We start from the raw sequence: 23096 nt of genomic DNA, 5'->3' as shown, positions 1-23096 counted from the left end.
TTATAGTGGTATTTTGGATAATTTTTTTTATTTTGCCACCTTTTAGGGGATTTTTAAAGATTTTCTCCATTAAATCTATATATGAGTTATTATCAATAACAATAACTTATTGATACATTGACAGGACATAATAATATATTTTAAAATAATATATTTCAAAAATTTAGCTAAGTACAGAGTGAAGGCAAATTTCAATTACTTGATATACTTTGCATTGCAGTATGAAGGAAGATATGCTTGGAAAATCATTTGAAATTTCTGAAGACACTAATTCAGGTTTTGCTTGGAGCTTATTGAAGTAATTTATTAAGTTTGAAAAGGATGTTTACTACAAAATTAGACAGGTAAGAGAATGTAAAAGTAAATTCACAGAAATAAATAGCAGTTCTCGATGACCAATTAACTTCTGAATATTAAAGATGGAGAACAATTTAAAATAATTTGGGATTGGCAATATGATTACATTAGGATTCTCATAATAATGTCATTATTGACATTAGGAAAAGTCATCTGAATTTAAGGTTGGGTGGATGGTTTGTGACTATTGGCTATCAGACTGAAAATTATATTAACATATGTAATTATATCAGTGCATATGACTATATTAACATATATTAATAGATATTTATTCAAATAATGTATGCTGAAATTGAGTAGAAAAGAGCCCTCCTATTATAGACTCTAAAATTAAGACTAATGGATGTACTGAATTGCTTATGATCATTAAGCAGTGAGTTTAGATTAATAGAGATAATCTTTGTTTCATAATTACTTTCTACAGTGTAAGATTCATGAGGGCAGGGACTTTGTCTTATTTATCCAGTACCAGAAGAACACCAGAAACTTAGGCATGCTCTAAATATGTATTAAATGAATGAGTACATCAACTAGAGTGAACTCTCTCACCAAAATGCCACAAATATTAAACAGTATAATTATATTTAAACAATAATAAATTGTATAGAATATACTGGAAAATATCAGTTGTTGAGTTAAGGCAGAATGATTGCTCTCAAGAAATAAGAGCATATAGGGATTATGTAATATATGGTGATTAACATAACAATAAAAAATTAAAAAAAGAAATAAAATGTATTTTATATTAAAAAAAAAGAGCATATAGGGAATTTCATTTTACCCTAGTATCATACTGTCTTGCTCTGACTCTTCTCACTATTCCTGCAATCTCTGCTTCTCCCCTTTATCCTAATCCCCAGAAGAACAAGGAAGAATAGACCTAGTAAGGATTTAAGGCTAGATAGCAATCACTTTCCCAGTTGGATGCCAAGTTGCCTTTTCTTTTTCATTTCTATAAGATCATTCACTTTTACTCCCTATTTTATGAGAAATTCTGTCTTTATGTGTCAGACTACCCTTTTAGTGTACGTAGAAATAAATCTCTAAAAAGTTAAACGACTCTTCATAGAATGTGGAAGGTTTTTTAATCTTCAATTACTCTATTACATCTCTCAATGTCAGTTTTCCAAGAGGCATTCGTTCAATTTTCAACACGTACACAGAGCATCACCACAGTGTCAGAGTGTCTTTGTCACAGTGGTACCCCAGTGGAGCTCTTACTTTCTTTTGAAATCATGTTCCTTTTGTGACATAAGCAGAGCATAAATAAATGTGTTGGAAGAAATTATTTTCATGATTTTTAATATGTTACCTATTTTCATGATAAAGGCCATGATCAAACATGCTCTCACTTGGCAAACCAGCTAGACAGATGATCTGTAATCCTTTTGGATGCAAAAATCTAAGCAATATTTAAAAATCGTGAACACCCACTTCAGAATTGATACTGCATAAGGTTACTCTAATTTTCATGTGAAGTCCAAGTGTTGTAACAATTATGGCTCATTATGCTGTCAAAGAGAGACCTGTATTCAGTAACTATTTCCAACTCAAGACAGACTCTGTTGTTGCCAACAGGCTTTTCAATAACCTGTGACAATCCAGCCTGCAGAGGTTAGAACTGAGCCACTACACTGTCATCATATTGTCTCGGTTCCTAAATCATCCAGCTTTTTTGCAAAGATCACAGATAAATCCCTTGTTCTTGTTCATTCTTGAAGAGTTCTTCTCAGTTCTCAGTATAGTAAACATGATTTTCTAGTGATTATATTCTTCATATTACTTATGGCTTTCATCTAGCACAGTAAATGAAGGGAAGGGAGAAGGCAATCCAAATGAGATACACTGCTTTTAACTTAACTTCGATGGAGGAAGCACGAGGTCTTTCATTTAAAATATTTCATTCATCTCTTGGCTGTGTACCTGTCCTTTTCTGGCCATCTCATATTTCTGCAGGGTTACTCTGGGAACTGCTCGTCTCCTAGACTGTGATCGAGCGGGTAGGGATAAATATTGGCATGACAATCACCAAATCATATGCTTCTGGTAAAAGCATAACATATATCCTGTTTTAGAAATACTAATAGGATGACTGAATGATTACTATTTCTGATCTGTCATGCAAGAATTTAAATATAAGATTGTAAATTCAACTTCTAGGTAAAACTGCTTTGTTTAAAACTGCATTCCTTTTCTCCAATTTAAAAATGAAATGCCATAAAAGTTTAAGAGCAATGGTCCATTTTGTGCATGCAGGAAAGTTAAAAAGAAAAGAGTCAAAAAAGTGTTTAGATTATTGGGACTCAAATGGAGTATATTTGTTTCCAATCCTAAGAAGGGCACTCAGAGAAGAAAGAAAAAAAGATGAGTGTTTCCCTTCATTTGTCCCTGGTCTCTGATAGAAATATTTTATGTTTTGGGATCTAAAGAGATCTCTTGAGTTGAGTTAATTGAGATGTGAGCAAAGTGTATAAAAAGATAACTACAGCCCTTCAAATGAAAAAAGCCACAAAATCATCATCCTTATCATTAGAACTATAATTGCACTGTATTTATAACAATAATTATGACAGTGGCAATGTTAATGAAGGAGGAGAAGGGGGAGATGGAGAAGAAGCAGCTGCACTGTGAACATTATAACTTGATAATGTCATTTTTTTTAATGAGTTCTTCAGTGCAAATGTAGAAAGAACAAACTTTTCACTGAAATTTGTTTTGTTTGAATAGTCACAGAAACTATTGTGTGAACAGATGTATATGCACGTGCATATATTTGGGTATCAATGTATATATGCATATAGGTGCATTACATACATACATATACGATATATGCCTATACACATTGAATTCATTTAGACTTAGGCTTAAAAATAGCAGTGTTTTTGTTTAAAAATGGCTAAGATGTATTGGGGTATAAAAGGGACATGACCATGGAATATGACCTCATGCACAAATCAAAGAAACACCGAAGACGCAGTCAAAAACTTTTGATGACTCTAATTGATACTTTGGTCATGTAAAATTTTCTTGCTTCAAGAATTCACATTGTTGATTATTTATCAAAATGAGGATGAATATTGGGATAATTAAAGTTAATTTACTGGCTTATAAATTTTAATGTTTGATGACATGTAAGGCCCTACCTTGCACAATAACCCAATCAGAAATTTTTCTAGACAAAAAGCACTTTGCACATTTGTAAATGGCTGAGATACCTACGTCAATAAAACGACATCCTTGGTAATACAAACTGAAAAATTTTGCATGTTTTCGTTTTCTGTATTCTGATGCATTTTTTATTATGACTGTAACCTTCTGAATATAGACATGCCATGTTCTTACTTACTTCTCAAAAAATGCTATGAGAATTTAATACTTTGTGTAAAATGAGTCTCAGAAAAAATGTCAAGCCCCATAACTGTGATCTAAAGTTTCAATGCTAAAGATTCACACTCTTGACATTAGATTTTGACCCATATGAAAAGTTGCTGTGCTTAGGAGAGATGATATATTTAACTTTATCAGTCATTCGTACTCAGTATGAATCAGTTCCCCGTGGTCTGTCCTGAAGATCTATAAATAGAGGTAGGAGAGCAGAAGTGCTGCATAGTGTTGAGTGCCTGAGAATGGAGAGAAGGCACCAGAGAGGAGAGGAGAGGGAACGGAAAACAAACTTTGTTTATTTCACTGTTATTTAGTCTGTGCTGCAAAGCAAGAAAGGACACTGATTTACTCTTTAAACTAGACAAACCAGCATTATGTACTGAGGCACGTGGACATTATTGACAACATCTGGTTGACACATTAGTGCCTTTCTCTGACATTTGTCTCTGTTAAGCTTGAGAAAGGTATCATTATCGTCAACATTCTTCCCCACCCTCGGTCCCTACCCCATTCTACAAAGCCTGGTGAACTAAAAGAATACTTTACTGGATTTTTCGTGACTCTGGATTCCTTAAGAATAGTACCGTTTGAGTGAAGGTCCAATTCTTGTAAATGCCGTTCGGTTTATGATATGGTTTATTTATTTATTCATTTGCCAGATAATAGGGGAAGAACTGATGGAGCTGAGGTCAAATCAACATATACATAAGATACGTGATTTTAGAGCTGGAGACAGCTCCACAGACATGGGTTGAGTGTCATTGACTACGGAACTGTCATCCCCATCATGCTTAGGCATATTAAATGGCACGACACTTTAGCAGGGCATGTCAGTTCAGTGAAGAATGATAAAGAGTAAGCTACATGCATGCTAATCCGGAAAGCGTTAGCAAACTGCTTTCGAGCCTATGATTCTGATTTGAGAAATGACAATGTCCAGTTTGTTGTCATAACAAGGCGAAAAGGAGCATTGTTTATAAAATTGCAAACCCTAGGTGGAGATTTCTGACTTTTTGCTCTTTGTTGTATCATTAGGTGGGAATCAAAACAAGTGGAATTTAAGAATACAGGCATGCAAATCTTATCCAGAGCTGAAATAAAAATGGGCGTTCAGAATATATCTGAGGAGACATATTCAGTCTAGAATTCAAGATATCAAGAAAAATGGAAAGACTCCAAAATCAAGCTCTATAATAATGAGCAATAAACAGCAGAAGTCAGCACTAACAAAACAAATGCAGGGGAAAAACATAAGGAGATTCTTACTCTCCTTGTCCTTTAGAAATAAAGACCATCTCTTTCTCTCAGGAAATAAATTAAAAAAATTAAAAGCCATATTTAATACCCACATCTTTTTTAAATTGTGACTTTTGAAAAAGAGGACACAGTTGTTCCCTGAGAACTTCTTAGCCTGGTTATAGCACAGATTTGTAACACTGCCTTATTTATACAGGTAAGTATTCAAAATAGATTCAGAGGCAAAAATCTAATACCATTCAGAGATGGAGTTTGAACCCAGATTCAGTAATGCAAGACCAGCTGGAAGATACTTGTGCTTTTCCCATATTGGGGCATGCTCACTAGGATAAGATAAATGTAAAGAATTAGGAAAGTCAACCAAATATATTTTTGCACTTGAGATTATACATTTTATTATTAATTCTCCAGAAGTTACTATAGTTGACTATATATTGTACATAATGATTTTGATAGGTCTTTTCCCAGCAAATTCATCATTTACCGTTAATGATTTTGATTTACCTCATTTTATAAGGAAATAGTCAATTAAAAACTGTTGTTATTTTTAATTATAATTTTTATTCATATTTTGATTCTTGGATTTTAAGCCAGGTCTTGGGCAACAAATCAAGTGACTTTGATCAAAGTCTTTGGAAAATGTAATGTTTTAAGGACACGTTTAATTGGATCACAGTTTGAAGTGGTAGCAAAGTGAGTTTGCCCTTTGTCATAAGGTACCTAGGAATCCTGATCTATATTCCTGATTGCTATTGATTTTTCTAGATTTCATTATAAAATCAATAACTGTTGTACAGGGTAAAATAGTTTACAAGGGTTGCAACATACTGTGGACTTCTGAAAACATACTGAGCTCGGTGAAGCCACCCAGGCAGCCAATTAGGAGAAAACATCTATTAGGTAAAAACAGGGCAGTCCCATTGACTGCTATTGATTTTCTTAGCCCTGTGAAAAGACAATCAATTAGATAAAGAAGGCTAATGTTACAGCTGCAATTTAATAACCCCTAAAAAAAGAAGGAGGGCTATTGATTCCTGACATGGAATGTTGAGGCTTATTGAAATATACTGAACTTCACCTGTCTTTTAATCAGGCCTGCAGAGATGAGAGGAAGCCTGCCTTTCTAGACTTGTGGTATAGAATCCCAATTATTAAAGAGCCTTGGTGATGCCAGACCTAAGAGATGCAAATGAAACAGAACTTTAGAAGAAACAGAAGCCCAGATTGAATACTAAATCATGGAAGCTATTGACAGAAACTCTCTTGGTGAAGGTTGTTTCTTTTTCCATACAGAGCTCACCAGAGTACCACCTGTCATTTTCAAAAGCAAAGTCAGTTTTGCCAACCAGCCGTGAATGACAAATAAAGCTTTATATGAAACACAAGGGCATATTATGTGCTATTGTGAGTTCTGCTAAGTGCTAATTTATCTGGCTTGTTCTCTTCAGCAAACATAGGCACAGACACATGAAATAATCCATCTAATTATGTAGCTATTTAGGAGAAAAACAAAGCAAGGTGTTTTGTGTGTTGCCGAAGGTACGTGATACAAGAAAGTTTTCACAAAACCTAACATAGCTAATGAAAATAAATGAAATGCTGTAAGCTGTAATAATTTTAGAACAAATAAACTTTTCCTAGTTTTGGGTTTTGGAGTCCCAGCTGCTTTTCATAAATAGATGAGTACTTTCATTCATTTTTTTATAGTCCTTAATTGAAAATGGCTAATAGGCCTTGTCCCTTTCAAGTATAAAATCTGGCCTAAAATACCTCATATAGATATTTTCTTTATGCTTTTCTTTTCTATTGCATGTATTTGATCCTTTCTCCCTCATTATATATATGCCTTTTTACCAGCAGACAGCTGCTATTCACAATAATTGCTAGGGCAGTCAATTATACTTTAAATAGACCTACTTGAGGACAAATGGTGGTCTAAATTGTACTAAAGGCATACCATACACAAAGGCTATGTCATTTCTAGTATCTGAAATATTCTAAATATTCCCGAGCAGCGATATGGTTTATATATCTTACTCCAGCATGTCAAAAGCTTTCTCTAAAATATTTCCAGAATATGAGTATCCTATTCTGTGAGCCATTACTTAATTACTTAAATTTCTATTTAGAAACAGAAGAATATATTCTGCTAATTCCCCATGTGTATTTAGATAGCATAAATCAGTATTGTAAGGAATCTATTCTGTTGATGGTGTTTTTTTGTTGTTGTTTAAAGCCATATGAATTCAATATGCATGCATTCTTCTAATCATTAACATGGATGCTTAAAATGTGTTCCTCAAAGGGCACATCATTCCTTAGGAATTACACATTTGTAAAATAACTTTATTGATTTGGACAGAGAATTAGATTTTAGAATTTAAGATCACAATCAAAAGTGAGTAAATATGTGCTTTATTATAATCATGCTTTACACATAATTTTAATATTATAAACACTATTAGAGACAGTGTCACAAGTAAGGACATACTTCTTTAAAGTTTTTTTTTTTTTTTTTTTTATTATTTGAGAGAAAGAGAATGAGATAGAGAGAGCATGAGAGGGAGGAGGGTCTGAGGGAGAAGCAGACTCACTGCCGAGCAGAGAGCCCCATGCGGGACTTGATCCTGGGACTCCAGGATCATGACCTGAGCCGAAGGCAGTCGCCCAAACAACTGAGCCACCCAGGCACCCAAGGACATACTTCTGTTTGTAACATTATAACACTGGTATAATAGTCAACACATTATTGATCAGCAGAAGGACTATAAGCCATACAAATTTGAAACGCAATGTTTCTAGATAAGTCACAGTAATAATACTTTGAGAATCAAAATTTTAGGATATAAAAATTTTATCTCACTTAAATATGAAAAATATAATTTATCCAGATCTTAGAACATCATACCAAAAATGTCTATTTGACTTCTTTTTCAGTTGCGAAGTAGTGTATGTAGGTCATTTATTCTCAAAGGCATGTTTTGCTGTTAAGTGTATAAGAATACAACTTTATTCTTATCTATTCTCATAGGTATTTGGGATAAAATGTCATGTTTCTTAAGTATCTTGGATGTATGTGTTCAGAATTGTGTTTTGACCCTGAAGGTTTAAGATAGCTCTTTCACTGTTGGATTAGCATAAGTGAAAGATCTATCTATCTATCATCTATCTATCTCTCTATCTATCTATCTGTATGTACAGGATAAATAAAATCTAGGTTATAAAGGATAAGAATCTATTAAAAGGAGAGGATCGAAAGTGCATATTTAAACATCAGGGAATGAGGTTTGTGACACTTACACCTCTATTACAGATATCAAAGTAACATTTAGCTGTCCAACATGCAATAGAAGAGTCCTTCACTCAGATATCGTCCCTCATTTTTCTAAGTCTGCAAAAATAAAAACTTCACTTTAAAGCTAGCTTAGCAACAAGGTCAAGTTGTATCTGCAAATACTTAAAAAATGGTTTATGAATGAGTGAGAGCAAATGAATTAGCTAAAAAGATTTCTGGTGGGGATTGTATGGAACATTGATCAAACTCTGGCTTCCCTACTTCATAACCGTGCAATTCTAGGGAAATTACTTAACCACCCTGCCCACCCACCCATTCTCCCATGCCCCAGTTTCTTAACTGTGAAATGGGGGAAATGGTAATTTCTTTCTGAAGATTGTTGTGCATATTCAATAAATAATGTGATTGAAATGTGATTGAATGTGACTGAAAAATCACATGTGATTGAATGTGATTGAAAAAATGTGCTATTGTCACCGCTTTTATTATTATGATTATATTTATATTATTTTATTAGTAGCACACTAAAACATTTCCCCTAAGGACATTTTGAAAATTATTTTTTAAAATCTGATTTTAAAATCCCACTTTGAAATTTTCATCTCATTTGAATTAGACTGTGACTTTTCATTAAATTATAATTCTCTACAAGTACAATCTGTGAAAAAGGGTTTATAAACTGATTAGAAATAATGATATAGCCATTTAAAATTGGAAGAACTTTAACTTTTGGAATCACTTTGTTTTTATTCCTTTATCCAAGTGGCATAAAATAATATATATTTTAAAGCAGAAAAAAAAAATAAATCTATGCAAATACCCTCCCCCAACCCATGTGTGTGTAGGTCTGTGTGTGTTTTAGATGTGTAAAGAATGACTGCAATTTGGTTGCTCTAAATTGACATACTTTTTGAAATGAAACAGAATTTATAGGTTAATGTAAATTTCACCTAGTGAAAAACTTCTTGAACTGGAGTTGATGAGATTGTTCTAATTCTGGTTTGATTATAGAATAATTTGGGCAAATGGAGGGAAATCTCTCAACTTTTATCTACCTCATGGTATGCAAATCATATGACTAATGTAAAAATATGTTTCCATTACAAAAATGATAAGACATAGAATTCCAGATCAATAGATAAGGACCCTTAGAATGGTTACCATAAGAAATTTAAATACACATGCTCTCTTTGGGAATGGTACTTTCCTCAGCACCTGCTATTTTGATTTAAAGAGATATTAGCTCAATCAGGGGTTCTCAACAGGGGATGATTTTTGACGACAGGAGACATTTAGCAGCAGCTGGAGACATTTTGGTCATCAAAATTAAGGGACGGGGGGCTCCTGGAATCTAGCAGTAGAAGCTAAAAGGCTGCTACATATCTAACAGTTTCACATGTCCACAACAAAGAAATATCCAGGCCAAAATATCATTAATGCTTCTGTTGAGAAACCTTGGCTTAGATGTGTGACCTTTGTTTTCATTTCTTAGTCATCATTGGACATGTACATGTGCTGGACACCAGAGATACACTCCAAGTAATTATAGATATTAATTCCTTTATAAGTAAGACAATGGAAAGTTAAACATTGCCTTGGGAATGCCATAATTCCTTTTGGAGGTTGGGATCTTTCCTCAGGCTCTCCATGGGCCTTGTATGAGAGTACAGAAGTACAGGTTCCAGGAAATTATTGCGTTGATTTTTTTCCTTATCACATTAACTGAAGGGCATGAGAAAAGTCAGTGGGCAAGGGAATTTATCAACACATTGTCTACAATTAGTAAGAGTTTTATTGTAGAAACAGAATTTCCATTAAAATATCTTTACCTTGGTCTTTATAGAATTTCCATCATTTTCAAAATTGAGACTCATGCTATAAGCATTACTTTTTCCTTGATACAACAAATGGTTGCATTGTAGAACAAAGAACTGCAAGATTATGTATATAGATCTGAGTTTAAAACCATTTTGCAGATATGGAAAATAAAACACAAGTTTGAAAGAATCCCATTTTCCTCATTTTAAGAATGTTAGACATTCTGTTCTTTTGTTGTTAATTTTATAAGCAATGTGCTTCCAGACCAACAGGCTGACAGGCTAAATGCTGAGTCTCATCAAACTTTATAGCTAAGCTCTAAGCATGTCACTTCAAAGTTTCCTTGTGTTCTCACCTCCCTTTATAGTGACATAGGATCTTGATCACTGGGTAAAATTAAAGGTGAATAACCATGTTAGTGCAAGTAATTTTTAAAAAACTTGATTCTCAAAATTAGGATAAGTTACCCTCAAAATGTTATTTTTTAATGCTTTGAGTTGTGGAATAATATTGGAAATATATATTATATTGTCACTTAAGAAAAGTGACAATATAAGTATCTACTTGCCTGATTCCATATAATTAAAAAAATAAATATCATTTCTGAAACTATTTTTGTTGAAAAATATATTAAAATGTCACTAAATTGTACACCCGAAACTAATATTACACTGTACGTTAACTAACTGGGATCAAAATAAAAGCTTTAAAATAAATAAATTAATTAAAATGGTGCGGTCAGGAGAACAAAGTGAATGTAAATTCACAGATATGGAGCTATCTTTTCAAATACCTCTAGGCAGATTTGGATTTTATTTGCTTTATTTTTATTCTTTTCTCTTATATGAAGAACAACAATGGTAAATGAGGGAGTTTTAGTGGCCCAAGCAACAGTAATAGTGAAGTTTCTAGTACTAGTATATTTTCTTTTTCTGAAATCATTTCTTTTCAATCGTTCATTGTTTAGATCTCTAAAAAGATCTTTGAGAAAGAACGATAAATTTTAAGGCATGTAGAGGTTCTACCAATGAAGAATATAGAATCTGTTTGGGAATCATCTAGTAAATACCACAAAAGATCAAACAATCCAGCTAATTTTTTTCTTAATCTACACTATTAATTTGTTTATTAGACTTGTTTTTTACTACCTTTCTCTTCTCTATGACTCATTTACCAAAACATTCAAATTTATTTTATATAAACTCAAAAACTTTTATAATTTAATAATACTTGCGTTTGTCCAATAGTGCCTTATTATTAAATCCATCAATAATTTAATAAACTAGTCAATTAGCAGTATTTTAGATAGCATATCATTGGAGAAATATAAAATTATGAAGCAAAATTTAATTAGCTACACCACCCAAAATTGGTTAAGTGAAAATTCCACTTAATCCTATATCAAACACTTATTCAAAATAATTAATATTATTTATCATATTTTTCCTTTAAATAATCTCAGAACTCCTTGATTAACTGAATTAAAATTATATCCCAAATATATTATTTAAATTTAAAATAAAAAGGATTTAATGAAAAGTATGTGTGGTATGGTCCTTTTTTGAATAAAGTATGTAAGTATTTATATCACCTTACACATTAATCTCCATTAACAGGGCATACTAGAAGAGTAATGAAATTATGGTTTATTTCATTTTAATTTGCTCATTTATCATTTCTAATTTTTCTTCAAAGTCCGTATACATGTATACATGCAGATACACATGTAAACAATAAAATTTTTTTAAATAAATCAAGCTCAATTATGTTCTCTTCCTGCAGTAGGAAAAACCTTTTTATTGGAGATAACACTTGAATTTTATGGACAAATTCTCAAACCATTTGGAAAATTGAATTTTGTCGAGAGTTCCCCCCAAATTCAGAAAATATATGCTGATTTTTATCTCTTTTATTTAATTTAGAGTTTTATACACTGTTTGCACCGCATTTAGATCAAATGAGGTTCTGTTGCCATATACTGTAAGAGGACAGTTGACCCCTGAGCAATGTAAGGATTAGGGGTGGCCACCCCTGAGGAATCAAAAAATCCTCGTATCACTTTTGACTCTCTGAAAACTTAACTATTAATAGCCTACTGTTGACTGGAAGCCTAACCAGTAACAGTCGATTGACACATATTTTGTATGTTATATGATTTATATACTGTATTCTTACAATAAAGTAAGCTAGAGAAAAGAAAATGTTATTAAGAAAATCAGAAAGAAGAAAAAAACATTTACAGTACTGTACTGTATTTATAAAAAAAAAATTCATGTGTAAGTGGACCCATGTTGTTAAAGGATCACTTGTTGTTCAAGTATACGCTTTCTTTAAGTACATTGTAGACGTTCAAGGTGGGACAGAGTTAGAGGCTGAGTAATACATGAAAGGGATACAAGAAGGTTGGAAACATACATTTCAGGTCAAAGGAATTGTATGTAAAAAACAAAATCCCCATGGAGTAATTATGACAATGGCAAGTAGTTAATTCTAGCTGGAAGGCAGGCTTCATAAGGCTATAATGAAAACTAAAGTAAATATAAAACTAAATGGAAGCACATGCTTACAGAAGCTTCGGAAGACTTTCCAAAATCATCCCATACTAATCATTTACAACATACTCTACAGAGTGTACAGGGATGTTGAATGAAATTGTTCTCTTTGTCCTTGAATTAGGATAAACCTTAGGGCTGAAAGTAGGAGGCATTGTTTCCCACATTACAAATGTAGTTGTAACTGAGAAAAATATTTCCAGCTATGGTTTACCAAGAGATAGCAGAACTCAGACTTAGTGCTATCAGCTACCACTCAATTACTCTCAAGTTTACATTTAATACAAACACCATAATAGAAGAGAACTGAGAGCAATAGGCCTTGTGGGATGCCTTCTGTATGAGGCTTTCACGACCACTAAGTCAAGAAAGAGGTCAGAGAGACCCAAAACAAATCAAAGAAGCTGTCTGACTACAACAATGGGAGACTGGGTTCTTGTTTCCTGGCTGGGTGTTTTCTGAACTGCTCAATCTACAATGCCATCAGATGGTTTCATTCTATTCAAATGTGTTGACAGCTTTCACAGATCTTCCTAATTTGGGGGTATAGAGAGCAAAATGGAGTCTCTCATGTCAAGCAGGAGCCTGTGTCAAGCAATGACACAAGCAGTAAAGGTACTGCAGCTAGGGGACATCACGGGGACCAGCATCAGCTGACCCCCAGAACTGATAATGGGCAGAACCAGAGGAGGTCTGTGGGGACCCAAAACTGATTAAACCCTTTAAAAAGGGAAGGATTCTGGCAGCAAACTGTCAAGACTCTTCAGACCTGACCCCTCCATGTCTCGCCACTTAAAAAAGGCAATTAACTGCTGGAGGCTCTGCCCGATTGATGTCTGGAGAGAACTGGGATCCTCTGCTGCTTGAACATCAGAGGCAGTAAGTGCCGAGAGCTGACCCGGACCAGACCTAGGCCTTATCTCAACTGCGTACCCACAGACTGACTTCACGTTTTGTCTGTTTGGTTCGTTCACTTCCTACACCCTTCTGTTACCTTGTTTGTTGTGTGGTTCGTGTTCCATCCTGCTCTGTGTGCTGTGTAAGAAGCCAAGTTTAATCACATGGTGAAATGTCATTGACTTTGGATTTCTGAACCTGCTTTATAATTGTGATTTAACTTTGCTTTATGATTGAATAAAGCTGACATTGTGGAAGGACAACTAGTGTGCGCCTTCTTAGCGTGCTCATGACAGGGGGTAAAAGTGAACAGAGATGATGGTACTTGCTTCTGTTGGAAATTTTTCTGAAGATAGACGGCATAAAGAAATAGCCTGGAGCTAGCAGGATAAGAAGGGACCAGGCAGATAGAGGCCTGAGTACCTAAAGTCTACTGATTTAAATGTTAATCATTTTTAAAATACCATCACAGAAACATCTAGACCAGCGTCTGATAAAACAATTGAGCACCATAGCCTAGCCAGATTAACACATGAATTTAACCATCACAGTGCAACCCTCATCAGCTTGGTATCCATATAAATCCCCTAAAGCCATACTTAAAATCCAAATAAGATTAATGATGAGGTCACACTTCCATCTCTCATGATACAACTATCCTGCATACACCTGAAGATGCACTAACTCCCCAGAAAAGGAGGCAAAGTTCTTGGGTGATGTTCATCCTTCTCCTTGACATTTTGTAATTTCAATACTGTGATGTAAAGTTAACAATAATTAAATACTAAAATGTAACATTCTACATTTTAGGTTATATGATAAAGGGATAAAAAGAAAACAAAGGGGGCGCCTGGGTGGCTCGGTTGGTTAAGTGTCTGCCTTCGGCTCAGGTCGTGATCCCAGGGTCCTGGGATCCAGCCCCACATCGGGCTCCCTGCTCCGCGGGAAGCCTGCTTCTCCCTCTCCCACTCCCCCTGCTTGTGTTCCTGCTCTCACTGTCTCTCTCTCTGCCTGCCCCTCCCCCTACTCACTCTCTCTGTCAAATAAATAAAATCTTAAAAAAATAAAATAATATAAAGAAGCCTACCCCGCTCTTTAAAAAAAAAAAAAAAGAAAGAAAGAAAGAAAAGAAAACAAAGATATTTGCTACACACACACAGATACAAAGAAACATTCATAACAAAATAAAGAAGTAATATTCATAACATCTATAGTCTATACCTGGTCACATGGTTGTGGCTGATATTTGTAACTACCTTCTTGAAATACCCATTCTGTGTTTCTTTTGTCCTCAGTAAGCACCTCAGCTGGTCATGGGTTTTTACCTGGTGGGGTGAGCCAAAACTTCATTTGTGAAAGGTCTGGGACCTTGAACTGGGTAACTGCAGTTTTCTAATAACTTTAGTCACAGGGCATCTTAGTACTAAAAGGCACCCTGAAGGTTCGCCTATATGCTAGATATACTCTTCCTTACCTCCATTTTAGTACTCTAACTTCTCCTTGGTAATCACGATCAATCATCCTAGTCAGTACAGTAACTCCCTCCTTTGCCTGTTTATTCATAACATAAGGAGGCTTGGCTGGTAGTCCAATTTCCAGTTCAAGGAAATCATTATTGTGTCTTCTGTTGGATGAATCCCTCTCTTTGGGACCAAGATATCTAGATAAGCAAATCATAAGGTCATGAGAACAGTAAGCAAAAATTTTGCTAGTGGAATACTAGGAATAGTGAGTGGTGCTACTTCTGTTTCTATTTTTTGATTCCTAGACTAATGAATTCTGGCTGAGAGAAATAGCACCATATATTGGATGCTGATTTAGAGCATGTTATACTGGGCACCATAACCTAACCAAATTGACATAATTTTACCATCCCAGTGAGCAATCATCTATACCCCAGGTCTCTAACAGAACTACTCAACTCTACTGCTGTAGTATGGAAGCAGCCACTGACAGTATGTAAGCAAATGACCATGGCTGTATTCCAATAAAAAAATCAGTGGGGGGTGCCTGGGTGGCTCAGTTGGTTAAGCGACTGCCTTCAGCTCAGGTCATGATCCTGGAGTCCGGGGATGGAGTCCCACATCGGGCTCCCTGCTCAGCAGGGAGTCTGCTTCTCCCTCTGACCCTCTTCCCTCTCGTGCTCTCTATCTCTCATTCTCTCTCTCTCAAATAAATAAATAAAATCTTAAAAAAAAAAACAAAACAGTGGGGCCGGCTTTGGCTCATAGACCATAATTTGCCAACTCTTGATCTAAACACCTCAGTTATGAGGCAGAGATTGTCCATCTGGGTAAGAAATTAAGATGATTAATACAGTCAATAGAAAACACTTTAAAGGTAAAAACACATGTCCAGGCAGAATACAAGGAGTCCTATGTGTGCTAAGACCACGCAAAAAAAAAAAAAAAAAAAAAGTGGGGTGGTGGGGAGGGGAGAAAGAAACACAGCATTCAAGTTTTAGAAAGTTTTGTCCTGGAGGATTAGGTCATAGGGTGGTTTCAGACAAGGCTTACTAAGCAAAATTCTGTCTGGGCTGGTCTTGTTCAGAGTTGGTAACCAGGATAATTTGGCTGGTTCAGTAGGGAAGTGAAGCTGGATATCAGAATTGATATCTGCCTTTCTATAGTTTGTCAGAGTTCTTATTTTTTCTGCAGCACATGGAGCAAACACAGAAGATCCAGGTGTTTATATGGCTATGTATGCATTGTTCTCCAGAAGATTTATATCCCATTTGGTTCATGGAAAGAAAAGCAATCCTAAATAAAATCTCAAGCTGGGCCAATTTTTAATGCATTTCAAACATGATTACTGATATCAAGGGAAACAATTTATATATGACCCATTTTCTTTGTCAATGTAATAATGTCTTAGAAATGTTTTGCAATAAATGACATTCACAGACAGAGTTGACATAAAAAGGAATTCTTATCCAACTCACAAAAATACAACGGGAATTGTCTTTTTTTAGTTGCTTATCACTGATTTTAGAAAGAAAGTTTATTCCTGTTTAAGAGTGAAATGATTCTCAACCTTCATATAGCTTCTGTTTTATTTTATGTACTTAGGGATTATTGCCCTTGTTGTCTAGTAGGATTTTTTCTTCCCTTTAAGTCTCTGAATCTCTTGACTAGGATATCCACAAAACATTGCCTCAATAGCTAACTTTATGACAAACTGTAGGACAGTGAACTAAGCTTGCTGAAGCAGACTCAAGAGTGTAAATAACAACTCACACGCAGGTGCTGGAGATCTTTCACCCTCAAGCTTTCCCTTTCACACTCCCTCTCTTCTGTCCTCTTATTCACTGTAGCATAGCCTGCTAATGTGAGGAGTGAGGGAACCCATCAGACTGTAAGGAAAACTATGAATGTGAAGAATTTTAACAAGAGCAATGACCTAATGAATCATAAAAGGCAGTTAGGTGAAGAATTCAGAGGCAGTATGGTCTTGGAACTAGAGGGTACAGTAGAAAGGGTTGATACAATCAGCTCTGACCCTGTTATATCACTGGTACATGTAAGAACGAAATCAAAATAAGATTTCAGTGTATATTCCAAGTCAGGGAACCAGAAGTGACAGATTCTTGCACTTTGCACAAATTCTCCATTGCCCACAAAGTAAGGGCTGCAAAAGTATCAAAAAATCTACTTTAAAAGCAATGTCCTCAATAAATGGAGAGATATTCCATGTTAATAAATAGGAAAACTCTATGATATCAGTTCTTCTGAACTTGATCTATAGATTCAACCATAATCTCCATCAAAATTCTAGCACCCATCCACAAACTGATCTTAAAGTAAGTATAGAAAGACAAAACACCCAGAATAGCCAACACAGAATTAAGAGAGAGGAACAAAATTGAATGACTGATTCTACCAAACTTCAAGGTTTTCTGCAGATCTGTAGTAATTAAGACAGGGTGGTACTGGCAAATGAATAGATAAGTAAGGTTAATGAACAGAATAGAGAGCCCAGATATGAACTCAAACAAATATAGGCAACTGAACTTTGGGAAAAATGAACAAAAGCAATTCAAAGAGAAAGGATAGTCTTTTCAACAAATAGTGTTGAAACAACTGGACATCCACATGCAAAAAAAAAAAAAAAATCTAGACACAGACCTTACACCTTTCACAAAAATTAGCACAAAATGTATATAGACCTAAATGTGAAATGCAAAACTATAAAACTCGTAGAAGATAGCATAGGAAACACTTAAGTGACCTTGGATTTGGCAATTAGTGTTTACATACAACATTAAAAACATGATCTGTGAAAGAAAAAGTTGGATTTTGTTTAGTTGGACTTCATTAAAATTAAAACTCATGCTCTTCAAAAGACACTTTTGAATAAAAGAAGAGACAAGCTATGGACCAGGGGAAAACTCTGATAAATTTGAGAAAAGATTGATACCCAAAATATACAACTCAACAATGGGAAAACAAACAACCTAATTAAAAATTGGGTAAAAAATCTGAACACACGCTACCAAAGAAGATACATAAATAACAAATAAGCATATGAAAAGATGCTCAAACAACAGATGTGAGTACTTAATAGTGAATTAAATGAGATACCACTATACCTATTAGAATGGCTAAAATAAAAAACATTGACAAATCAAATACTGGTGAGGATGTGAAGTAACAGGAACTTTCCATTCTTTGCTGCTGGGAATGCAAAATGGTTCAGATATTTTGGAAGACAATTTGGAAGTTTCTTAACGAAAGTACATATAACCTGATCCTTTCATCCAGGAATCACACTCCTTGGTATTTACCCAAATGGGTTGAAAATAATGTCCATAGGAGTACCTGCACACAGATGTTTATACTAACCGTATTATAATTGCCCATACCCAGGAGCTACCGATGTCCTGTATTAGCTGGGTGAGCAAATAAGTAAGCACAGAGAATAGAATATTTCAGTGCTAAAAAGAGATGAGTCCTCCAGCCATAAAAAAAGACATGGAAGAACCTTAAATTCATATTGCTAAGTCTGAAGAGACTACACAAGGTATGACCCCAACTATGGGACATTCTGGAAAAGGGAAAACTATGGAGACAGTAAAAGGATCAATAGTTGCCAGGGTCTTGGGGGAACAGGGAAAAGAGAGATGAATAGGAAAGGTACAGGATTTTTAGCAAAATGAAACTGTTTTGCATGATACTATATAGGCAGATATATGCCATACATTTGTCAAAACGCAAAGAATATTATATAACATAGAAACTGAACTTTAATGTAAATCATGTAGTAAATCATGTATGTAGCTATAAATGTAATTAATTAAAACAATACTCATTTAGTATCTCATAGTTTTGTAGATGAGAAGTCCATTTGGGCTTGACTGAGTTCTCTGCTTAGGGTCTTAAAATATCAAAATCAAACTGCCAGATCTGCTTCCAAGCTCATTCAAGTTGTTGATAGAATTCAGTTTATTGTGGCTGTAGGATTATCTTTTTTTTTTAAAGATTTTATTTATTTATTTGACAGAGAGAGAGACACAGTGAGAACAGTAAAACAAGCAGGGGGAGTGGGAGAGGGAGAAGCAGGCTTCCAGCGGAGGAGGGTTCCCGATGCGGGACTCGATCTCAGGACCCTGGGATCATGACCTGAGCTGAAGGCAGACGCCCAACGACTGAGCCACCCAGGCGCCCCCGGATTATCTTGACTGTAGACTGTTCTTACTCCTAAAGGTCACTCTCAGGTCCTTGCCCCATAGTCACCTCTAACTCGGCAATGGAAATCAGTCAATCCCTCTCATGCCTCAAATCTTCAACTTCTACTTCTGTTACCAGCTGAGACTTTCCACCTGCCCAAATAATCTCCCTATCTTAGGATCCATTGATTAATAACCTTAGTTACAAGTGCAAAATCTCTTTTACCTGAAAATAATCACAAGAGTGATATCAGGGGGTTAATGTAATGGAAACTATCTAAAAATGAGAGGGAGAAGTGTTAATACTTACCCCATAATGAAATTTCTGGGCATTATGATAAAAACAAAAACTAGAGAATAAACTACATTATTTACAAAGTAATGAGGATTATATTAGCTTCAAACTTCTCACAGCATCATTGACTACTTTAAGATAGTGGAGAGATGTATGCAAATTTCAGAAGAAAAATAATTTTGAATATAGGCAGCCATACCCAGTTATATATAAAGTTGGTGGAATTGATGTAAAAAATAGAATTGTAGGTACAAAGCCCTAAAATTGACAGAGAGGAGTAACCCATACTAATGTGGCAAGTATTGCCTGAGTGCTCAGAAGTCCTGATAATGTTGTATTAACTCTTTCAGCATTCATAACAAAGCTATGAGGTAAAGACTGTCATTACCTTCATTCACATTTTTCAGATGAAGAAACTAAAGCACAAAGCATTTAACTGACTTGTCCAATCACACAGCTGTTAAGTAGTACAGACTTGATTAGATTTGATTCAGTTCCAGGTGGCCTGATTCCAGAACAATTATGTGTGTGTGTGTGTGTGTATACATATATATATGTATAAATATATTTATACTTTTATGCATCTAGCCAAACAGTTGCAATATATAAACCTATAAAACTTCTAGAAGTAGGCAAAATCACAGAATGTGCATTTTTAAGCAATTTTCTTCAAAAATGCCTGACCAAGGGATGCCTCAGTTGGTTAAGCATCTGCCTTTAGCTCAGGTCGTGATCCCAGGGTCCTGGGATTGAGTCCTGCGTCAGGCTCCTTGCTCAGAGGGGAGCCTGCTTCTCCCTCTGCCTGCCGCTCCCCCCCTGCTTGTGCTCTCTCTCTCTCTCTCTCTGACAAATAAATAAAATCTTTTAAAAAATGCCTGATCAAATATATAACAACAAAAAATATCCTATGTAATTGAAGCATTCCGGGAAGTATATTCTGAGAATGTTGACTCTTTGTCATGGGTAAACTGACAGATGACAATGAATTATTACAGGAATTTCTCGTCATAACATTATAACTGGTTAATGTAAAGCAATGTGGTCAGAAGGAATCCTAGCACAACATGCAGAAACAGAAATGTGGTGTATTTTCGCAATTCTGAGAATCAAGAACAATTGATTACATGGAGAAATTACACACAAAACACTAATTGGTAAACAAATATGTCAAGTAATAAAATGTTAAGTAAGAAGAGTATGCATAGGCAGCTTATATCTGTAAATGCAGAGATTTTTAGCTTCTAGAAGCATGGAACAGATTATTGTCCATTCAATCCTCTTATGTTTTTTTTTATCCACCAAAAAAAAAAAAAATCAGAAACAGAAAAGGGTAAACATCATTTGTATGAAAACAAGAAAAGTATTAGTAATGGTAAGTATAATTAAGACAGCCTACAAAAAACAATTACTATAAATAATGAGGGATTTCTTAACAATGCATATATTTTATATTTCCAAACTAAATAGTAGCTTGAAGGTAACATGAATTGACTTATTTTATTTTATTAAAGAGTAATAATAGTGTAAAAATATCCTCAAAATTACATTAATATAAAAGTAGCTTCCAACTCTAGTTTATATACTTGTCATTGTTTCCCATTTTAAATTCTCTACTGTTTTATATTTATTTCTGTTTAGATGGGGCATCATTACGATAACCAGCATTTCTTTAAACTTTTGAAATAATAGAGCAATGCTCTTTCTCCTATTTGCTATGTAGAATTTATGTAGCATTGTTTTTTGTCATGCTTTCTGATGATAGATGAAGGGTAGAAACCTGGAGGCTGTGCCCAATGCTCAAACGCACATGAATTCATTTGCTTTTCTAGTGTCTCTCATAATGTCACCTACACAGGATACTGGTTTCCAAGCTTCTGGGTAGGAGAGGTAAAATTTCTGATAGAATGACCTCTAAAACTGAAACTGTACTCCTTGAAACTGGCCATGCATTATCCCGTGTTGCCTGTGCTCTGAGGTCACATAGCATAAGGAAGCCACGTTTCCTGTTTCCAAAAGTCAAATTGGTGTTCTCTCTCACAGGCAGTGGCAGAAAAGAGAAGGCTACTAAGTCTGGGTCCCAGAATTGGTAACACCTTCATAAGGAATTACGCCGAAATGGCCAAGAACCCATCCTGATTGAGGCAGGGAGGAATAGCTGGAGAACTTCAAGTTGGCTTTTGATGCAGGCTGACTACTGGCAGAAAGGACATTCTAAGGTCTGCTATTAACTAAGGTCAGTGTCTGAAACAATTTTACAGAAAAGCATCTCAGTTTCTGATGGATAGGGAATATTCAAGGAGTGAAAAAGGTTGGAAAACATACACGTTTGAACACAAGTTGTTTGTTCACAAAGCCTACTCAAGAGCTATCATCAGACCCCAGAGAGATGGTTTGTCAGGGCTCCTATGGTCTGTGTCTTGATAAAATATGGGGGAAAATATTCTTCAGGAGAAAGACTAAAAACATAAGGAAGCTATTGAGAGATTGTTCATGTATCTGATAAAAATATAGAATTTGATTACTTTAGGGAAATTCAGGATTATGGAAACTTGCCTTTCAATATAATCTAATTGTAGCTGGGAGCAGCAGAATGACAACATACTCACGGCCAACTTTGATACAATAATGCAGAAAGGCCAACTTATATCCTAATTTCAGTCCTTCATGAATATAGGAGGCTATTTAGAATTAGGATTTATACAAATATAGATGAAGATTAATATCCTTTAAAGAATAAAGAAAGTGATTAAAAGCTTGCAAAAAAAAAAAAAAACGAAGTCCAACTGAGATTTGGAATGCTCACCAAAATGGGAGAAATTTTCTATTATAATGTATATCATTTTGGCTACAGTTTAGAAACTCAGAGTCTCACTGTTAGTGATTTTTTAAGAGTCTGTAATCAGTTTATTTTTGGCTGTGATCCAAGCGTTATTTGATGGTTTTAAATTACTAAGCAATTGAGACTTAGAAAAATTAATTTTCTGTATTATTTTTCTTGTAGGTAGAAAATATGGTTTGTGTAATTTATTTCTTTATAATTTATTATTAGTTTTGGGGTATACTTTTAAATAAATATTTGTATTTTATGGATGCTGGGAAAAAAAGTTTATTATTTTGCTTACATGGAGTAAATATATAAATACGCAAATAAGGGAAAGTTTTGATATTTAAACAAATTTTTCTCCTTCCAATTTGTTTACATTAGCTCTGTGCTCATCAATTGGGCAATAGCAAAGGGTTATATACTTACTCCTTCTTGGCAGGGGTATACAGCAAAAGGAAGGAAGAAAGCAACAAAATCCCACCTTTGAGTTTTCATGCATCTGATCTTAGTTTGCAGAGTAAAAAGAAATCTGGTGGTCTCATAGAGGTGTGGCTGATGGGATGGGGCTAAAGACTGCACAGCAAGATGCATGGTTTAGGTACGTAAAAAAGTCAGTGACTAAAAGCCACAAATTTGCTTTATTTAAGGGATTCTGGCACAGGATCATATTATATCCAGCAGGATTTTTAAATTTCTACCACTGAATCCTCTCTAAGCAAACTGAAGCCAAGGAAGGATTTTATTAAGATTCA

The sequence above is a fragment of the Zalophus californianus genome, chromosome 5, assembly GCF_009762305.2.
Source record: "Zalophus californianus isolate mZalCal1 chromosome 5, mZalCal1.pri.v2, whole genome shotgun sequence".
NCBI classification, from domain to species: domain Eukaryota; kingdom Metazoa; phylum Chordata; class Mammalia; order Carnivora; family Otariidae; genus Zalophus; species Zalophus californianus.
Note: the sequence above shows the minus strand (reverse complement) of the source record.